Here is a 23,293-nt window from a genome sequence, read left to right on the forward strand (position 1 = left end):
GTGAAATGGTGTCTGTACATGCCAGGGCATGATGACTACCTTAAGATTTTTGGAGGTGATGTGTACTGAGTTGACATCATCATGTCACATATGTATGGGACTTAAACTGTGCACCATACTTTGATGTGGGGTTTCTTCCGCATGACTTTGGCCCATACCCACCATTGTCCCAGAGTCATGTGTGCCTGCAATGCATGTCATGCAGTCATGCAACACATATGTATGATGTCTGTGCATTACCTGGGAGTGAGGGACCATGCATGCCATGAGTGTGTGTTTGTTGGGTGTGCCCTTTCCATATATGCGGATGATGTGTTTTGACAAATGCTAAGGGAACTGCCTATATGTTGAGTGAACATTGCAGGTATTCATATATTACATGGCATGCACACTGAGATATGTGTTTGAGTGCACGATAACATTACATTGACTGGGGTTTCTGATGACACTATGTAGGATATCAAATTGCATTTGATGCCATTACCTGGCAGTTGACCGAACAGTGATCCTGAAGAGGTCCTTGCATTTCACGGTGCAAGGCATTTAGTATATTGACTTGTGCTATACATCGTGAGCAGGCCCCATGTTCTTCAGTGATGTGACATTTATTTTCATGTGTGTGCTTCTGTGGATCATTGCATTAAATTTGTTTTGCAGTAATTTACAGATGAGTAACCTCTGACAGATAAGGACTAGGAGGAGGGGGGTGAGGACAAGGAGGAACGCGCATCACGTGGCACTGGCCAGGATCCACAGTGCATGCAGAAAGTCATCAGCGGGCCTGAGGACACGTCCACATCTGATTGATTCCTTGATTTATAGATCTGAAACATGTGTAGTGTACACATCCTTGCATAAAAAGGCAGGAAATCTGCATCTAAGCAAAGATGGAGAGAGACAAGCAAGAAGAGATAACTAGAAAAGGTCATTTTTATTGAAAGAGGAACGTTTTGAATTTTTTCCTGAAACGACCACAGGAAATCTGCTAGACGAATGTCTAAAGGCAGCTAATGTCAACCCCTAGGCCCCACTACAGGAAAACATCTATCACCTCTCGTGGTTCAATGCGTATGTAGGATAGTGGGTGAGTTGTTATTCTCTGACCGCAAACCTCAACAGGGTTGTGCAAAGTAACATTACTGCAAACGTAAATTGATGCTATCTCATGTGTGCATCTTGAAAATAATGTTTTCATGAACTCTGAGCCTGTGGAGATTGAGGCAATAGGAGAAGATGAAGAGACTTCTGGGGAGTGTGAAAATAGTTTGCACAGGAGAATTTTTATCAACTTGAATAAGCTTATCAGCAATGCCAATATACAGACCATAATGATATGATGATATATGATATGATATGATATGTCATTTACAACGCGTCTGTACACAAGTGTTTCTAGGCGTGACAAGAATAGGGAGGTAAGACAGAGGGAGGACAAGACCAACAATCTTACTAGGCCTTGTGTCATTCAAATTGTGCAAGTCCGGAATGAGAAGTGAAAGGGGAAAGGTAGGGGAGGAATTTCAAAGAAGAGGGTAGGGGAAAACAGGGCAGCAATGCTCTGAGTAAGTGCAGCCAGGGCAGTGCAGCTCTGGGTAGTGCAAGGTGTACAAGGCACTGTATGGTTACAGCCCCTAGGTCCATGTTAGGCCCGGAGGCAGTGCAAGGGTGACTGATCAAGAAAGAGCCTGGTATCAAATGAGACTCTGAAGAAAGCCAGGCAACCAGTCAGTACAGCAAACAGGTACGTCAGGTAGATCAGGTATGTCAGCAGGAGAGGGAGAGAAAGAAAGCAGAGGAGGAGAGGAACGTTTTGAGCTGCTTCAGGAACTTCAGGTGATCCGGCTCAAATTTGAGAGGGACAGGGAGGTCATTACAGAGGTACGCACCTGGCGAGAAGAGAGATCTACCCCCCACTCTCTGCCTGGAGAAGCATCTAATCCTTAGAGAGTTAGAGGTAGCTGAGCAAAGGGCTCGAGAAGGAAGGTATTTTGTAAGAGAGTGTTGTATGTAGTGTGGGGCCCGGCCCGAGAAAGCCTTGTAAACAATGCAAAGGGTCTTGAACTTGACCCTTGCAGTCACCGGGAGCCGCTGGAGAGATACAGTCCCTGGGCTTGAGGCAAAGGATGGGTCTCATAGTCTGGTTCTGGATTATTTGCACAGGGTGGAGAGTAGAGGAAGGCAGATTGAGAAAGAGGTGTTTCAGTAGTCCATCTTAGAGAGAAGCAGGGATCTGGAGACAGTGAATTTCTAGGGGAAAGTGAGAAAGGGAAGAATCCTTTTGAGGAGGAGCAGCTGGTAGTGGGACTTCTTGGCGATGTCGGAGATGTGAGGATAGAAAGAAAGAGTGGAATCGAAGATGACACCAAGGTTTTCTGCCTCACTAGAAAGTGAAGGAAGACGGCCCAAGGCAGACAGCCAGAGTGAGAGAGGGAAAGCAGTGGCAGGCATCCCAATGAGAAGGATCTCCGTGTTACTGGCATTAAGGCAGAGATTGTTGTAGGCACACCAATCCTGAATTGCAGATAGACAGTCAGGAATGAGCGAGAGAGGAGAAGAGGCTGAGGGGAGCCTGAAGGAAAGCTCATTGTCATCCGCATGACGATGAAAGTTAGAGGAGAAGGTAGAGATCAGGGGGGACAAAGGGGCCAAGTAGAGATTGAAAAACCAGGGTGAAAGGATAGGGCCCTGGCGAATGACACAGGTAGAGAGAGTGGTGGTGCAGAGAAAGGGACCAAGTTGGACCTGGGAGGGGTGGCCCAAGAGAAAGGGGTCAGCCACTCGAGGGCCTTGTCCGTGATGCCCAGATTACCACAGAGTCGATTGATCAGGATGGTGTGGTTGACCATGTCGAAAGCTGAGGAAAGATCAAGGAGAATGAGGACAGAAGAAATTCTGGAATCAAGGTTAGAGAGCAGATCTTCACGGGTGTTCATGAGAGCAGTTTTGTGCCTCTGGAAGCTCTGAAGCCAGGCCGATGGTCATGGGGACAACCAAAAGATTCAGTGTAGAGAGTAAGCTGGGAGATGGGCTGCTTTTCCAAGAGATTTCCCAGGAAAGGGGTAGTGAAAATCAGGCAATATTTTCTCGGGCAGGTAGGATCGGCAGACGGTTTCTTGAGGAGGAGGTGCACAAGGGAGTGCTTAACTGGAGAGGGGAAAGTTCCAGTGGTGAAAGAGTGATTACAAAAACCGGCGAAGGCTGGAGCAAGCCTGACAATATGGTCCTTGATGGTTCTGAGGGAGCAGTGGAGCACCTGTTTGGACAACACTTTAATAGATCGGACTGGATTGTCTAGAAACCTCATCAAATGTTTTCAGAGAGAAAGAGGAGAAAGGTGGAGGAGAGGGTGAGAGGACCAAAGGGGGGCCAAGAGAGGAAGAGGGAGAGGAGGTTTTAGCAGAGAAGTGAGAGGCCAGAGCCGTATATAGGGACTGGCCCGAAACAGTAGAGGTAGAGACTGCAACAGGATTGGCCAGTTCCTTGCAGATTTTAAATAGTTTGGCCATGTTGTTAGAGGCCACAGAGACGCAAGCTTGAATGTGTGCTCTCTTTTTGGAAAGGATAGAGATTCTGTATTGCCTTTGGAGCAGGCAGCAGGCCAGTTTGTGAGAGGATGCACCCGAAGCCCTCCACTTCCTCTCAGCCACCCTGCACTTGCGTTTCAGGACAGCAACGTCAGAATCATACCAAGAGTTGCACTTAGAGGCAGGCTTCGCCAGATTCTCATGGAAGGGGCAAGGATGTCCAGGGTGTTAGAAAAAGAAAGATGCAGATTATAAAGGGCTGTGTCAGGGTGTGAGCCAGCTGCAGGAGTAGAAGGTGCAGAAAAAGTAGAGGCAAAGGCATCCACTCACCCACGTTTCATGAGCTGAATGACCGAGAAGGTAGGTGGCAGTGCTGGTGGGGGCTTTGCCTGAGGGATAGAGCATTTCAGATGAGAAGAGAGTAGAAAGTGCTCAATCCAAGAGAGAGGAATAGTGAGAGGGTTAGAGAGGGGGATGTCTGAGGTGATGAGAACATCCAAAGTATTTCTGGCAGAGTGTGGCGGGCCAGAGGGCAGAATGGAAGGAGAGAGAGTGTCAAAGAGGTTGTGGAAAAGCACATAGGAGAGATTATGAGCATCCAGGTGGATTTTGAGATCTCTGAGGAGGAGAATTTGAGAAGTAGAGGCAAGGTGAAAAGAGGAGAGGTCAGCCCATTCAGATAGCAAGAGGGCGACCTGGCCAGGTGGCCTGTAGATGGTGGCCACAGTTAGAGAGAGGCCAGGAGAGCTATAGCGCCTTCAGACCAGGCATTAAAATAAGGAGTAGGCCTGCGCAGGGAGGACAGTGGACGGGACCCACTCTAGAAAAAATAAGGGCTACTCCACCTCCAGGATGGTTGGTTCTGGGTCCAGAGAGGATCTTGTAGCCCAAAAGGAGGAGAGTGTCAAAATTCATGACAGAACTGGCCGTAAACTATGTCTCGGTGGGAGCAAGGACATCTAGGTTGAATTCCTCAAGGAAGTGTTAGATGTCAGAGGAGTGTTTGACATCAGAGCGAGATTTGAGTAGTGACGTGGAGCAGGCTGCCTCATTTGAAAGACTTTCGTGGAGGGGAACAGGCTTGAGGTACACCCTGTGGAGGTGGTAGGGGGAACTGGGGTGGGCCGAGAAGGAAGATGCAGGTGCCAGAGAGGTGGCGGAAGGAGTAGCAGGAGAAGGGAGGAAGTTGATAAGACGTGGGAACAGCTATCAGAAAGGAGGAGATTGGCTGAGAGCTCTGAACCAAGACAATGCCATTCAGATGGTCCTGGAGGAGTGGAAGGGGGCAAAGAGGACCTCCCACCTAGTGCCACCATTAATGAGAGAGGAGGAGAAAGGAGAAAGAACAGAGACCATATGATGGGTCCAGAGGTCTGGAGAGGGGACAACAAAGAGGATGTCAGTGAGATTCTCTCTGGAGAAAACACTGGTGTAGGTATCAGCGATAGGGAGGCCTGAGTTGTAGACAAGGATGTCCCTCTAGAACTTCTTCCTTCCAGACTTAGTGAGAGGGATAGGGTAAGAGATAGAGTGGTAATTAGAGAAGATGGGATGGACAGAGAGCACCATAGGAAGTAGGTGCAGGAGAAGTGGGTGAGAGAAGAGAGAGGGAGATGCACAGCCCGTTGGTACACAACTCAGAATGTGCAGGGGTAGGATAAGGAGGGGGGGCTGGGTCATAACAAAGGAAGACACAGGAGGGGAACAAGTAACTCACAACAATGAATGGCATGCCATCCGGGGGGTGGATCTAGGTGGGAGCCTAGAGACAACCAGCAACAATGCCACAGTTACTGGAATACGAAAGCACCCAGATTCAACTTTCACAGAAGGCAGGAATAATGCAGGTTTTTTAGCACAGCACAATATAACATGCCAAGATTTGACGTTCCCAGAAGGGGGAAAAAGGCTACGTTGTTGAGCACAGCACAATATAACACACCCAGATTTGACTTACCTGATCAGTTGCAGCAGGTGGACGGCTGTAGGGTACGTGCCACCACGGCAGACACCGGCAGACACAACTAGAGCTGTCCTTAGCCTCTGGTTCTTGGCCGAGGGTACTGCCATGGCAAGGGGTGTGTTGGGTAGCCGATTTAAAGGGCCTGCCAACCAATGGGAGTACAGTGGGAGGAAGGGGGGAGGACCAACAAACAAGAAAGCAACTGGAACAAAGGGAGGGAGGAGCCGGCATGCATGAAGTGTGGTGCAAGAATACAACTTTTACAAATGCACAACTTACTGTGCCATGAAGCACATGTCCTCATGGCAGCACCAAAGAAGTTGACGTTGGCGTTGCCTGATGATTGTGGGGATGGCCTGTGAGGACAGAGGCAGAAAACACATGTCTGCACATGCATACCTTACATGTTAACTGAGTTGGGGTTCCCGCCTGGATTCTCCTGGTCTGAACAGGCCCAAACAGGAATTGCTATTTTCTTCATCTACCCTTCGCTTCGGACACACAAACAATCTAAGAGTAAATAGCAGAAAGGAAGAAGCAGGGCTAAGAAGGTGGGTGTGCTTAGGCCATGTGACCTAGATCCACTTGCACCTACTCACCAACTGCTAACTGACTAAGCATTGTCCAGTTGGGAATGCATAAGTGTGCTCTCCACAGTAGCGTGATTCTCTTTAGGAATTCATTGGAGAGTCTGCCTAAGTAGATGAAGATGGAAGATAGCAGATCTGACCACTTCATTTATCTTGTGTGAGAGCAACAGATCAAGTTCCCAGATTGCCCCTGACATCTTGATCTAGGTGGAAAAAGATGTAGGTAATCCAAAAAGGGTGGGAAATGGGAGAGTGCTAAGATCATTAAAAATATGTGTAGGTTCTTTAGGTTTATTGGCTGCAGGCTGTACCCACTCGTGAAAGTGAACCTAAACCATAGTAACAGATGTTTTATAGACGCTGCAAACCTCTAGCATTTGGAGTAATGTAAGTGAGTCTCCAGCCTGACCCCATCTTTTTTTCTGCTTTTTTTGTAAGAATGCAAAGATATGCAGAATACCATGATTTGGACAGTTTCTGTTGTTTGAAGTTTATAGTAGGGATATATTGATCAATAATAGCTTGCAGACCAGCAGTGCACTGATATAAGTGCTCTTCAAAACCTATTTGTACCTCAAGATTGGGCAACACAACCAGCGGTTCATGTGGGAGAATTTTGAGTGAGGTTTAGATGTGTTAGCTTGAAAATGTAAAATGCCATTATGGTGGGAGGAATTAGTCAAAACAAGGGAAAAGACCAGGAAAAAGATTACTCAATGACAGTAGAAGGCAGGCTAAGTAGTGTTGAAGAGCAACGGGGCTCTAAAGAAGTCAGCCCAGTTACCAGCAGAGAGACACTCGGGACCATCTGTCACCCAGTTGTATCCAGGTGTGATGTCACAAAACAAAGCTCCATCCCCAAAACCTATTGGGCACTCACATTGGTCAATTTAGGCAAACTAGGTATATGTCTAAAGGGATTAATTCAACTATTGGATAGCCATATCTGGTGGCTCCTCCTGGGACCACCTCTGCATGTTTTAATCTACAATGCTGCAGTTTCGCAGGGAGTCCATTGGCTCCTGCAACATAGTAAATCTCCACGTGAAAGGTGACTCTGGATTGGGCAGAATGGATATTCCCAGCCCTGGGACCCTGGGCGGTTACCAGGCTGAGTGTGCCTTTCAAGGTAATGAGAATGAACATAGAGGGTCTGTGTGTTCCCTAATGTTGCCATCTCTGTTCACCTAAGCCTTGGAGAGTGCATTCAGGTGGCATATTGTATCTTTTCACCTCTGATTTGGTGATAAGAGCTTTTCTCTGTCTACCTTGATTGAATGGGCATTGTCTTGCTCTGCTGGGTCACGTGTGTTGAGTCCATGAAATGGAGCTCTCCTGCCTGTATTGTGAGGATTTTAGTCTGAATTTCTCACAGGTGGCTCATTATCTTGGTAACCAGGAACTTCTTATCTCCACTCGTCCTTGGCTTGGTGCATCATTCTGCTTGCCTCTGGCTGCAGCGGTCATACCAGCCCTTTCATATACTCAAAGCCTGTCTCCCCTTCCTCATTCAATTCAGTGGGCCTGTAGCTTCCACATTTGTCCTTATGGCTTTTCCGAATTATTGGCAGTCAAACATATGTAAGTTTGGTATAAGTATATTTTGGTGTCTTGCGGTTCAGCTTTGGCAAAGAATGTGACTATGTCAAGATATATGTATGTGTGTGTCTGTCATCTACCTGCATGAGTCATACGCATGTGTTTTGTTTCTATATGAAATAAGCTAATGCATGTTCGTGTAGCTTTGAGAATGGATGGCTATGTACTTCATTTCTAAATATGCCTACATTGTGATGTAAATGATGATGTCATTGATTTCTTGATTTGAGGTCAGTAGACTTTTTTGATTGATGGCATCTCCACCTCCTCCAGACCATCGACTGAGTATTGCTTGAATGGCTGTCTGCGGAGTAACGTTTCTCACATCCCTGATACATCGATGATGGCAGTAAATAGCCTAAGAGTGAGGTGCATCTGTCGTGTCTCAGTCTTTGGTTGGGAGTCGTATGGGGGTAATGAGGGCCATACTTAGATCTCTGTCTTCAATCCCCCCTCTGGTTAATATATCGACCACACTACCTACACAACTCTCTGAGTTCACATATACATTTCTGAGCAAAAAATGTGTTATCCCTCCGAGACGTCCAAGATATTTTGCATGGTTATCCAAACTCCACCTCAAGTAACTGCAGTCTCCCCCAGGGTGGCACCAAACCCATTTTCCCCAATAGTGAAGGATGTTGCATGGGAACTTGAACACTGTTCCTGTCGGGAACATAGGACACTGCGTCAGTTGTAATTTCAGCATATTCTGTATCTTTGTCTCTTCATCTTCTTCAGTTTCTAAGTGTACCAATACATTGATCCCTATCCCACGTTTGGTGGTCTTTTTTCATTGTGTGATGGCTATTCTGATGACAAGTAAGCTAACAACACTAGTACCAGGGCTGCCACCAGTACCTTCAGTCCATTGGCCATCCATGTTGCTATCCATGAGAAGATATGACAGCCAGCCTTTGTGCTTTCCTAAAGTATTTGTTTCTGCCTCCAACTTAGCACGCAGCTCTGATAACCAGGCAATGGCCTCTGTTAAGGTCGGATTGTCTTCATCATGTGCAGCAAGAAAGATCCGATCTTGGTGTAAATGCCTCCCTTTATGGCGGTGACGCAGTCTAGAGCATTTCCCTTCTGGCAGGCCATTTACTTCACTGTTCACAGCTTTTCTTTGACAGCATTAAACCCTGTGATGGTTGAATTTATCATTTGCATCAGCCCCCAAAACGTTGTTTGGAGTCATTTGGCATTCGTGCTAGTTTGGATTGATGGAACGATGGACGCAAAGAACAGTTCCGCTCTGCTAAACAGTCTATGCTCTGGTGGTATCGCATCCAGGGCCTCTTCCATTTTTATGATGCATAGTTCCCTCTTCCATTTTGGGGAATGTGTCTGCTTGTATGACCTTCTAGGGAACTACCAATGCTGGTATGTTCAACTCTATGAGTGAACATATTCCTCCCCAGTCAGGTAGCAGTTGAAGGTATGACCTCGACCCGCAGGCCCAGTAGTGGTCCATAAGCACTGCGGTTCTGATGTTCATTCCTGCTACCTCTGAGATCTGCTTACACCCCTTATTTTCTCCAACCTTTAGTCGACCATCATTCTGGAAGCATAAAGAAGCACCTTCATGTGGTATGATGGGCATGAACCCTGCTTCATGTTCCCCCCATGTGAGCAGTTTCACATTTCTTTAGGCAATTGTTGTTTTCCTTTTGCATTAATTCCACTGGAACTATTAGAAATGCATGGCTTTGCTCCCAACCTCCCCTTCCTTCCACTCATCTGCTGTGTATACTTGTCCATATATATATATGCAGTGTTTTCCATCATCCTGGCATTCCTCCTATCTCCCTTGGTCCTGTCTTGTGGCACTGTAACTCCTTTTGTGTCACTAACCTTGTTTCTCCATTTTGCATGCCTTCAGTGACATATTCTATTGTGTTGTCTGTACACCAGTAATCGTCAATCATTTCATGTAACTATTTTCATACGGGAACATCCTTCTGGTCATCCATCTTAATGTGGCTCGTCTCCTTTGAAATTGCCCTCTTGTGGTGCAGAGTGATGAATGCATGAGGCATTGTGCTCTCGCCTTTGTAATTTTAGTTGCCATGAATTTCCTGGAAGCCCTCACGGCATAGGGGTTGAGAGAACAGACGTAACAGTTCTCTTCAGTGGTTGGCTTCCCTAACTTGGCCATGTGTTTATACCACATGTTATTTGAAATACGGGCCAAATCAGTTAGATAAGAATTTAACTGGATGAAGTCTATGTGCCTCATTACGACCCGCGCGGTAACCATGGCGCTAGTAGCGCCATGGTTACCGCCGGTATTTTACCGATTCCGCCATGGTGAATGGCGGAATTACCGCCCCATTCCAAGGTTGGCGGGGCGGTAATTCCCCATTTACCATTGGCCCTTCCCCATTCCAATTTTTGCCCCCTAGAGCTCAATGGAAATGGGGAAGGCGGTAGTTACGGTACCACAAATTGCGGTACCTTAATTACCTCCAAGGTCCCTTTGCGGGTCCAATCCTTAACGGCTGGTGAAACCAGCCCTTAAGGTAGGGACCCGCAAAGGGACCTCGTAATTAGGCGGTAAGGGTTTAACGGCGCCGCCACCTTTTACGGCGCTGTTAACCCCTTTCCGCCTGGGTCGTAATGAGGCCCTATGTCTGCACTTTGCCTAGTCCTCTTTATTATCTTAGCAGTGCTTTTCGCCTGCCCAGATATAGCTTCCATGATGGCATGGATAGGGGTTACGTTAGTAGGGACTAAAGCTTTTGCATGGGAAAATAACAGTCTTCATAGAACAAGGAAGGTGAAGAGGTAGAGACAGTAGTAGGCACAAAACATTATCACATCATTTCGAATTACATTTCTCATTTTGTTATTACTGAGTGTTTTCTTGCGTTACTCAAAGGGTCTGGAAAACTCTCCTGAAAAGCCTCAAAAATGTGTAGTTATGAAGTAAGTGTATTTTAGGTTAAGCTGAATCACTGAGTATGTCAATGATGGGTGGGTCCCCGCGGGTTAACTTTGGGTAGGTCTGAGCCACATAAAGCAGAAACGCATGAAGAAACTATAGTGAAGTAATCATCCACTCTTTTTCAAACTGCTTCACAAATCTAATTGAATACACTTGAAAGGACATATGTCATTTGGGGGCCATATATATCGTACAGTGTGTACTTTCTTGATGAATACCTATTGTAAGGAAAAGACAGTGTGCCTAATATAGGTGTGCGTAGTGTCCTTCCATAACTCTTTGGTCCTGGACCGGATTAGCCGCCGTTGTGGTTCTTCTTTGTCTTGTTCTTCTTCTGGCATCAAATCGTCTTTGTTTGGGTGGGAGGAGGTCTCACTTCGGCAGGGCATAATGTCTCCAATGTAGTTCCAGGCCTTCTTACCACTCAATTTAACTGTACGATCTGTGGCCTTCTCTATGAAGTATGGCACATCAAACCTGGTTTATACCAAGGCCGGACAAGGTTTCTTGCAAGGAGAGCATGTTATACTTAAAGCGTCCCATCGTAATACTTGCTGGTGTTTTCTACCGCTTATGTGGCAGCAGCCAAAGCTTGTTCACATGGATAATGCCCTCTCATCACTGGGTCTAAACTTCCTCTATAATAGGCCAGTGGCTTATGCCCTAGTGTAGTCTTCTGCAAAAATAATGCATTCATCACTACTCCATTGGACTGTGAGAACAAATAGAATTCATCATGGTAGGCTGGGATTCCTAACACTTGAACTGTGCATATTGCCTTCTTCAGCTCTTCAAATGCTTCAGTAATTTCATGTGTTCATAGCAACTTGCCATCCCCTATCTCTGCCTCCCTTGAGTCTGTTTAACAAGGGTCTCGTATATGTACTATAGTCAAACACCCAGGCCCTGCAATAATTTTAGAGGCCCAAGAACTGCTGCATTTCCCTCACTGTCTTTGGCATCAGCATTATGCAGATTGTCTCCATCCTTTATGGAGTCACTTTTCACCCTTCCTGCAGCATCAGTTGTCTGATATATAGCAGTTCCTTCTGGCAATATTGTAATTTGACTTGTCCACCTTGTAACCCTTTTCTACTAATAATGTCAACAAATATACCAAGTCATTTTGACACTTTGTCTCAGACTTGCTACAAATCAAAATGTTGTCCACATACTGTATGACGGTGATCCACATCTGTGTAATTGCCAAGATCCGTCTGGAGGAACGTAATGAAAATGGAAGGTGACTCAGAGTACCCCTGTCGGATTCTTGCGTGTTTCCACTTTTGGTTTCTATATAGAAACTAGGTCAAGTCTTGTGACTCTTCATGGAGCGGTATGGAGAAGAAGGCATTCTTCAAGTCTATTACAGTGAAGTGGGTAGCTTCCGTTGGGTTGCTACACAGAATTGTTGCCTGGATTAGGAACTAATGGGACTTCTGCTTCTTGGATTTGGTTCAAGGGATGAAAATCCTGAATAAAATACCACAACACCCCAGTCGCCTTTGTTACAGCGTACACCACAGTGTTACACTGTGATTCTGAGGGTACCAGAATGCCTTGCTTCACTAGCAATGCGATTGTCTCATAAATACTTTTATCTGCTTCCTTTGAGAGTGGATACTGTCTCTCACTTGTTAAAATAGTCTGTGGTTTAAGCTTTATCTTGACTGCTCCTATCGCCTTTGGTAGACCACGCCACAAGTCTTCCTTCGAGAAATGGTGGTGGTGCTTTTTGCAACACTCCGATTCTCTGTGGCACTTCCCTGTAATGTATTCTCAACCAGTATGTAATGTTTATGTCAAACACCACCTCATGGTCTGATCGATTGTCCTGGAATAGATCCTTGTCTGTCACGTCCGTCAACCTGTATCCTTCCCCCAACTGCAGTCACTGTTCTCCACGATCGTTCTGTGCTGTGAGTCCCATGCAATGCTATTCTCTCATCTCCCACTATCACTGCCTCGAGTTCAATTGGCATCACCTTTCCTTCCTGCTCATCTGAGGGGATCTCTGGTCTAAATAAAAACTTGTTTGATATGCGTAGCAGCCTACCCTGTATCCCAGGGAGCCACACTATCGATACTTGTACTCCATATTGAAACAAATCAATGTCTACTGGCACCCACCTCTGTACCGTTTGCCTGCAATATGCCTGAATGAGTTACCTCACGTTCATGTAATGAATTCCTGCTGTCGAGCAAATTATCCCCTGGTCTGTGAATTAAATGGTCATGTTAAGTCGGCTCATCATGTCTATACCCATTATATTCACCAGCGTCTGTCAGGAATATAACAGCAAGTAAATATAAGGGCGCCTGGCGGGGTCCTGATCTACTCAGGAGGGTACGTGTATAAATAGCAAACAAAATCAGGATGTGAGATCCTACAAAACACAAAATGCGGTTCTGAACATATAAGTTTATTACAAAATCACAAGTATTATTCTTCAGTTAGTTTACACAGCTTTCGATAAGCATGAAAGCTCAGGGGAACGGACAAGATTGATTGTATATGTTAACCTACTGAAAAATCAGACAACGTGACGGGTCGAAAACCCAAGTCTAACTTCACTCTTCCCCCCCATACTATCCCAGGGGAGTTCGACACCTTTGAAAAAATAGTTATCAAAACCATCGTGAATGGACTGGAACAGAAAAACTTCGACCGAGATAATCTGAACAAAGATGAAAGACAATCTCTCAGCAACCTGAATTCGGATAAAAGCATAACTACCAAACCAGCCGACAAAGGCGGCGGAATCGTGATCATGAACACCGAAGACTATAACAAAGAGTGCAAGCGTCTTCTAGATGACAACACGTCATACAAAAATCTTAACAGGGACCCCACACAACGTCTACTAGAGGAAATCAGTAGTCTTACCAGGCACGCTGAGGAAGAGGGATGGATTTGCCCCGATGAACGCATTGTTCCTCAACAAAATGCACCCACGGACACCAGCGTTTTACATCCTGCCTAAAGTACATAAACATGCAACCAAACCACCTTGCAGACCCATTGTATCAGCTTGCGATTCCCTACTGGAACCTTTGTCATTATACACAGACTATTTTTTAAAACCTTTCGTTGGCAAAATGCGATCCTACATCAAGGATAGCACAGAAACCATCAAGATCCTGGACACCGTCATTCTGACCACTGACTCCATCCTAGTCACCATGGATGTCGAGGCTTTATATACTTCCATCCCGCAGTTAGAAGGATTAGAAGCACTCGCGACCTGCCTCGAGAAAAGGACAGACGTGACCACTACTCCAACCAATTTCATCTTGGAATGCATTTGCATAGCCATGGAAGATGGGAGAGAACTTCGTCCTCTTTGGACAACAGTTATACCAACAGATAAAAGGCATCAGCATGGGTGCAACTTTCGCTGCAGACGTGGCGAATCTGTACATGGCCCAGTACGAGGAGGACAACATCTACCAAGAAAACAACCCCTACAGAGCAAACATAAAGGTCTGGCGCTGATATATCGACAACGTCCTTTTGGTGTGGCAAGGTAACAAAGAATCACTTCTGGATTTTCACCATTGGCTTAATCTACAAAATACCCAGATCAAGTTCACCATAGATTGGGACTTTCAAGCCATACATTTTCTCGACCTCCACATCTACCGTTCTGGCAACCTATTGAAAACTGAATTATTCAGGAATCCTACTGACAGAAACAGCCTCCTCCATTTTTCAAGCTATCATCCTCAAGGGTTGAAGTACAATATCCCCTACGGACAATTCCTGCGCATCCGCAGGAACTGCACAGACAAGGAAAAATTCAACCTACACGCCAAAGAACTGCAAACGCACCTAGGACAAAGAGGCTATCCGAAAAAATCAATAAAAATGGCCAAAAAAAGAGCGGCAAACACAGACCGATCCATCTGCTTGACCACCAAAACTAAGGATCCCATAGACAGGACTGTCTGCATCACAACTTTTAACCCAGTGAGCGATCTCATCAAGACCACTATCAAGAAACACTGGCACCTCATTAAGAACGAAGGAAGTCTGGCAAAGAAACCACTATTCGCATTCAGAAAGAACAAAAACCTAAGGGACACTTTGGTCCATACTTTCTTGGAACCCTCTAAGACACCAGCGACACTATGGAATCTGCCACCAGTCATGGGACACTACAGCTGCGGATGCTGTGTAGCATGCCGCTACACGACCAACAGCAAAACATTCACACACAAGGATTTTACATGGAACATGAACAACCATACAAACTGCGAAAGTAGATATGTCATCTACGTCATCAGATGCCCGTGCGACATGATATACATCGGGCAGACCATCAGACCTGGCAAACAGAGGATCAACGAGCACAGATCCTGCATCAAGAATCAAGTACAAGATAAACCTTTAGTGGAGCACTTCAACAGGAAAGACCACCCGCACGAACAATTCACCTGGACTGTGCTACAGCAACTACAGCCACAGAAATGCAGAGGCAACATTAATCTGGCCCTAACCAAACTGGAACAAAAGTGGGTCCATAAACTAGACTCAATCCGCCACGGCTTCAACTTCACCGTGGAGTGAAAACCCTTCTGGGACTAAGATCCACCAATGTGCTCCCTCTGGTTCCAATTATGTTTCTCTCACTAACATGGATCACCTAGTACCCCAGGTTCTACCACACACCTGGCTCACACGCATGTGCTCTCCTGTACTGGAACATACAACTAACTATGTATATTTATTGGGCACACAATGCTGGTTGCATACTACTAATCTGGTCACACTGGATCAATTTGACCCACTCATTTCCCATCATTTTGGAAGTATCGCCCATATGCAATGTTTTTTGTGTTATGAGGAAAGTAGTGTCACTAGACTGCATGGTCCCATGCCTACCATTTTTGGAATCACTTAAATACAAATGTGAACACATGTATTTTGGAGACCTATGAATTAAGCCTGATGTGTCATAACACGGTATTTTTACCCCTGTGGTCTACACACGCCAACCAGAACACACATTACAGGTTAGCACCATGCATACAATGATCACATGGATTTTTACATAGATGACTTGCAAATTCCGTCTGCCACAGACCGGGAACCACATGTCCCAGCATTCCGAGCGCTCCTAGTATTTCTGCACCACCACGGCAACCGCTTTCACTTTCTGTTTTCACGGGTCGTCTGTGATTGGATGCACTGACTTTTTACCTCAGGGACCGCGCTGATTGGTCTGAGCACATCGCGTCCCCGTGCCATTTGCCCCTGCCTCACACAGGGACCAGCTTATCAGCAGTCACTTTTCCGTGCCATGTCACAGCAACCATTCTAGCTGTGGATCCCCCGACGACACATGTTTTTCTCGGCTCGCAGTAAGATTGGAACACTTAGCGAATATGTAGTTACAGGTACAGCACTCTGGATTAGTTTGTTCACTTCACTCATCCATCACCATGAGTAGGGTGACGACTTGTAAATGATTCTGCTTTCACTAATATAAGAATCCGCTAACTTAAACACGCGCACCAACTAATTGTGCTATTTTGATCCGGGGCTCACGCACCATCAATTTTTAAGAGAACCATGGACGCACTACCAGTCCTGATTTAGACTTACTGTATGGTACATGGGTATTTCCCACATACACCGCACTGTAGATTTAGGAATAGCAGTCAGCGGTCCACGACATTTAGCCATGTCACACCATATCATCCAAACGCTCTGGGGGATTGTGCATAGATGGTTTCCATCATTACACAAATGCCCCTGAACACTCAAAAACGAGCCAACAACGGGATCTGTCCCCCGGGCACCAGCCTATGCACAGTATCGTCTTTCTGGACGTCCCACGACACCCACCACTATATCCACATGCCGGATGGGCTTCGCATCCAGCATTGACAACTAGACTAGGGTCACCAACACCCTCACTCAAATTCTATACGTTGGAGCAGTTGCCTCAACTTCCGCTATTGTTCCCCCAGACCAGGGACCTTCCTAGGCCCTCCTCCAGCCAATGGGATCCTGACAAAAATTGATACATCAGGAATCCCCGGCTTCCCCCAAGTGCAATTCCGCACCAACCATCCAGCAACAATCCAAGGATTGGCTTTGTACAGCATCACCACTGCTACCACAGCAGCAGGTAAGCTGTTTTCCAAGACGGCACCACTAAGCCCTCATTTATGAAGCAATAATTGACACAATTTTAGCCTGAGATCCTTACAAATCCTTATCTATTCACAGATTCTACGGACAGCACCACATTTGGTGTTTATCCTGACAAAGGCCAACACAAACCAGGCTACAATCCTGCCTTTCATGGCCGAAACACACCTGTGTCGATCCCCAGTGACACAACTACATAAACCCCTCTTCGTGTATGTCTTGTAGATCATGTTGTGTACACCCTGTGTTAACCACGCCCTGGACCACCCTCTGTCCCGGGTGCACTCTGTTCAAATATATGTTTTCCAAACTGTTTAAATATCACTGTGCTCATATGTGGAGCTTTGTACCTCAATACCAAAGAGGTTGATACTCACTTTGTATTTCCACCATATACAATCACCCCTGTCCGTTCCCCTGAGCTTTCGTGCTTATCGAAAGCTGTGTAAACTAACTGAAGAATAATACTTGTGATTTCGAAATAAACTCATATGTTCAGAACCGCATTTTGTGTTTTGTAGAATCTCAAATCCTGATTTTTTTTTGCTATTTATACAGGAATATAACAGCAGCATGTTCAGGTCATGTTCTCTTATGGATATTGGAAGTTCGTTGGTAAAGGGAACCAAATCTGTAGCCCTAGAAAATCACTGCGCATTCATGGCAATGCCTGACATTGGGAATTTTCCTTCCCTAATACAGAACGAGTTGCCCGCGTATTCACGAGAAAGGAGAAAGACTTGTCACCTGTTACCCCTATACAAGGTTCCTCAGCCAGACTGGGTGTAATGGATAGGATTGAAAAGATCAGGGGCCAGATTACAGAAACTTTGCAATGGTGCAAGTGCAAAGTTTGCATGGTATTAGCGCTAGGGCAAAGTTTGCCATATTTTTAAAAACACTGGGACACATTAAAACACCATTGCACCGCGACAAGTGCAGTTTGGCATATTAAAAGCACCAGGGCAGAAATTGCCCTAGTTCTAAAAAGATGTATTTTTGATGACCTTTTGCATCAGGGCAAAGTATGCCCTAGTGCTAGTATGGAATGGTATTATCACTAGGGCAAACTTTGCCCTGCTGCAAAAATATAGTGAAAATGAATCTTTTTTGCATGAGGGCAATTTTTTTGCTCTGGTGCTTTTAATATGCCAAACTTCACTTGTCGAGGTGTAATGAATTTTTAATGTGTCCCAGTGTTTTTAAAATAGGGCAAATGTTGCCCTAGTGCTAATACAGTGCAAACATTGCACTTGCACCGGTGCACAGTTTCTGAAGTATGGCCCCAGGTCTGTCTGTGGGCTGTCCTATTGTGGGTGAAATTACATTCCTGTCATTGTGAACGGATTGCCCCCTACAATAGTCCCTTCCCCCAGCTTTCGCATGGGAGTCAGAATCATGGAGTCTGCATGTGTTGTGGTTATGAAATTCTGCTGTGTTGGTGTCCACTTCTGTTCCTGCATCTGCTATGCATCTGTTGTTGGCTGATATGGCTGCATTTGTGTCAGGATTAGGGGTTGTTCGGGACTGAAGAGACGCCAGAAACTGAACAAATAGGGCAAATACTACAAATCCCATGAGAACTTGTGGAAACTGCTAGTTCTCTGCCGTGCGCGCGTGTGGCCAGCTGAGTTTGATTAGGAACGGTTTATTAAGGCCACACGGCATACGGCAGGTGTGGCTTATTGTGGGTGTGTGCGAAGCTCCATGCCGGAGTGAATTTGCACGGAGACGGTGGCGGGCGGTGACCAGGCGGTTCGAGTTGCAAGCAAGGCTGCCACTGTGAAGTGCTGTTTCATCCAGCGTCTGGGACGGCTTCCGAGCCTCCCGGGCTTCAGATAAGTGCCTCATGAGTTTTTCTCCACGTTTTTGAGTTCTCTGTACCACGAACATTTGGTTATTGAAAGGTTGGGGTGCGGAGGGGGCGGCCATGTACTCCACTGGTCCAGTGCTGAGTCTGAATTACAGCTGCATTGTATACGAACATTGTTAGGGACTACGCACTGGTATGCAAGGCCTTCTCCAGGACATTCAGACACCAATCCTCAGTCAACAGGCATATATTTTCTGATAAAAGAATGACCGTACAAATTATGTCTCATATATGGAACAAAGTACTCGAAGTCAGTACTACTGTGTACATGTGTTTTCATGTCTTGTTGATCACTATTGCTATGTGCTAGCCCAAGTTGGGCCATGTGTTATGTCCTTCATGAGGAGAGTAAGTTTCTCCAGTGTATGTTCCATCCTGCTTGCTTTATGTAGTGTTTTATGTCAATGTGCATTGTGGTACATGTATTAAGATGTGCTGTGGTGTTCTCAAGGAAGTTACAAGTATGTCATGTTCAGGAACTATGCAGGGTTAGTAGTGTAGGGTTTTTTCCTGTTGCTTCCCTCGACCTATCCACACTAGGGTTTCCTTCAACCTCTTTCTGGTTTCCCTATATCCCCCACCCTGTCCACAACCTCTTCCTAACCCTCTTCCCCCCACTGGCTGCCACGTGGTGTCCTGTTCACTATACCAGGCACCTGTGCCAACTACGGTGGGAGGGTCGACTTCATTCGGCTTCCGTGGTTCGGGGGAGAGTGTCGACCGCTCTTCACTATTTTGGTTGTGCATCGTGACAATTTGCATGTCCTGGGTGTACGTCTGCCGTGGACCGTTTGTGCTTGCGTATGATCCTGGGCATAATAGTCAGTCTGCACTGTCAGATGTGTGGGTTGGTGCTGCATTCCCCCATTTTGGTGTATCCCACCCCTGTTCCTACACACTCGAGATATCTGGCTCATTTGCCCACACACCCAACATTGTACGGGATCCCGTCTGTGTTTGCTGTACCCCATGAAACCCCTCTGCACCCTGTTGCATTTGATACTCACACCCTCTCCCCTGATGGGATCCACCTTGTCCCTGTGACCACTGATTCATATCCCCTCAACCTGCAAAGCCTCCCCCTGCTATTTGCTGTCTATTCTTTGCATGAGGAAGAGGGCTGGAGCCCTCTCCCCCCACCCCCAGGAGCAGCATCCCAACCGCACCAAAGTACAAGATGGAGAAGATGACCTCCACGCATCTACAGGAGCACCAGCGCTGCTTGATACATCTAGGGTGAGGAATATAGCCACATTCCCATCCCTAAATTAATCATTTTGCCCACACTTGCAAAATCGTCCCTTGCCGATCTGTGGCAACGTAATATTATTGCTGATCAGAACGAGCTCCTTGCTCATATCGCCGTGCCTGACCTTGTCGTATTGCTGTGCCTGACTCTGGCAGGTCGGGCACAATGTGACACGATAATGAGGCTCCACCTCATCTCTAAGCAACAGAGTTGCTATTTGAACTTAGAACTTCTGCCGGCAGGCGGATACGCCGGCACCGACAAAGGCCAGACTAAGGCCCTGTTTGCCCCTGTTCGCCGGTGGGTGACGTGTGGGCAGAGAGGCCTGGCGTCCGTACAGCTGAACTCCTGTAAGTACAATGATCCCTCTGCTCCTCCTAAGGCCTGCATCCCGAACTCATAAGCGTAGCACAATGAGTATGCCCACATACCTGCTACAGGAAGCTGGATAGCCCCACAGTCCTATACACACCAGGGTGAGTCAGCACTATCGGCGTGTTAGTCTTCAGACAATCCTACCCATGTCTATTTGTTTACCAACCACACCAAACTAGTGCATGGCATCACTGAACTTTGAGCATATGCATACCTTGTGTCCAAGCTACCAGATTCAGCCTACCCCTCCGTGCCACCTATCCTTGAGACATAGGAAATTAACCCGACTTCACTGCTTTGTGTATCATATTCCATGTGCGCGTATCAAATGCAATGCAGTCTGAACAAATATGATCTTGCTCTCTTGTGATAACCTGCATTAGCCTATTCTGTGCATGTGTGATTTAGCCCACTCTGCGCATGTATGATTTAGCCTACTCTATGCATATTGAATTAGCCTACTCTGCGCTTAACTGAATTAGCCTAGGCTGTGAAACTTGAACTAGCCTAACCTGTGAAACTAGAATTTATAGACTCTAAAACAACTTTATAGATACAATATCTAAAATGAGCATATTAAGGAGGCTTTTGCTCTCCTCCATTATATTAGCCACAGCTAGTATATACATAAATAACCCAGTTCCCTACCATATCACTCTTAATTGTATAATGGCCCAGACCACTACCCATACAAATAGCCTGAACCATACCCAATGGTCAGTTAAACCCAACACCGTACCTCAGCAGCCTCATATGTTCAGTTCCCAACCTTGCAACACTACTGCCAGAAATGAAATACTTTGCGCAAGGCTAGCCAAACTATATGAACCTCTAGCAAGAATTCTAGCCAGTCCAAATAGTAGGAAAACTAACTTACATTCCAAAACCTCCAATGTCAGAGGAATACGACAACTTAGCCCTCTGCCAGTTTATGCGTCATCAAATCAAACCACTCCCAAGACCCAAAGCATAGAAGTCTCCTCCTCTCCTGTTTCCACCAATCTAGAATTTAAGGGCGCTTTAATAAATGCCAGATCTCTGGTCGCACATGCACCCGAGATATCTGACATTATCCAATTCTGAAAACATTGAATTCCTAGTGGTCACTGAATCATGGCTACATGCCGCTGCAGGCCCATCCCTATCTTTGGCCATCCCCAATGGCTACACTATTCTGAAATCTGACAGAAATGTAGCACGAGTAGGTGACATTGCCCTCATAGCTAAAGCCAATCTGCCAATTAGACTAGCCCCACCCCTTGATATCAAATCATGTGAAAACCTCACAGCCAAGCTTACTATCAACAACTCCCAGACTCTCACGATCCATCTGATATACAGGCCGCCGGGCCACATTGGTACCTTTGAGGAAGATATATCCAACATCTTGGCTAACAATTAAAATAATTCCACTCACGTTCTCCTATTAGGGGACTTGAACCTAGGCTTTAATGACCTTAAAGACACACATGCATCCAGCGTGGCTAACTCTAACTGAACTAGGCTTTACACAGAGAGTGCTCCACCCTACTCACAATAAAGGTTGAATACTCGACTGGGTAGCAGATCATAACTGCAATGCCTCTATGTCATCCATATCCCCCCAGATATGGACCGACCACCACCTTGTAACCTTTTCCCCTAGAAACTGTAAAACCCATCTCCACGCCCATATTGCTAGCTCCTCCTATACCTACAAGGAACAAAAAGAACATTACCTATGACAATTTGCTCCCCCTCATTCTCCCTACACTCAATGTGCTTCCTGAAAATCTGGGGCAGATGCACTGGTTAAGGAATACATCCAAGTTATAGCCACCACACTTGACTCAATAGCGCCACTTAAAATGAGGCACAGTAAACCCAAAGCACACCTGAACTCATGGTACACTCCATACCTGAAAACACTATGAATAAAAAAAGACAATGGACCTCATTACAAGGCAGGTGCTGACGGAATGAAGGGGGCCGGTACGGGACCGGCCCCCTTCATTCCGTCATGGCCGATTATGAGGTTCCCTTCGGGGGACCTGTATTAGACGCCTGGTAAAACCAGCCATCTTTTCCGGGTCCCGCGAGGGGAAGAGGGAGGTAACAACGGGACCCTCATAATGTGCCCGTTGTTACTTCCCTCCCCATTTCCATTGAGCCCTATATGGGCTCAATGGGAATGGGGAATGGTTCCTGCAAGGAGGACTTACTGGGTCCTCCTATGTCGGAGTAACCTGGTAAGTCCCCATTGCAGGAACCCGGTAAAGGAGGCCGGTTTAGAGGCAGCCATGGAGCTAATAGGTCAATGGCTACCTCTAATCTCGAAATGAGGCCCAATGAGAGGCATCTTGGAGACTATTACCATCTGAGGAAAACAAGGCAAACCTTAGGACAATAACCGCTCTCTATAAAAGCAAAATTCTTTTAGCTAAACGCAAAACATACAATTCCAGAATATCACAAGCTAAATCAAGTACAAAGGAACTTTTTGTTATATTAAAAGAGCTAGAAGCCCCTATCCCAGTGCCAGTCAACTGCATAAAAGATAAACTTTGGTGCTCCAACATACAGCAAGCACTGGCCAATAAAGTTACGACCCTACAAATAAAAATTGCCAAGAAAAAAGCTTCACTAACTAAAACCACTCCCCCCACTATTGCCCCTGCACTACCCAATAACACTGCTGATGACCCTCGCTTTAAGTTCTCTAAAGTCTCTATAATGGAAACTGAAAAAAACATGTTATCGCTTAAACCCTCTAACTGTCAGGGTGATCTATGCCCTGCCCAACAAATAAAGGATGCTGCCAGAGACCTGGCCCCTTTTATCACAAAACTTATCAATGCCTCATTCTCTTCAGGCACAATCCCTTCTAATCTCAAAGAATCTTGGGTGCTCCCATTACTTAAAAAACAGTCCCTAGACCCATCTATACCTACCAATTACCGACCAATTACTACAGTGCCTTTCCTTCTGAAAATCATAGACAAGATAGCCTACTTACAAATGCAAAAACACCTAG

The sequence above is a fragment of the Ambystoma mexicanum genome, chromosome 10 (genome assembly GCF_040938575.1).
Source record: "Ambystoma mexicanum isolate Mex_15411 chromosome 10, UKY_AmexF1_1, whole genome shotgun sequence".
In the NCBI taxonomy this organism is placed as follows: Eukaryota; Metazoa; Chordata; class Amphibia; order Caudata; family Ambystomatidae; genus Ambystoma; species Ambystoma mexicanum.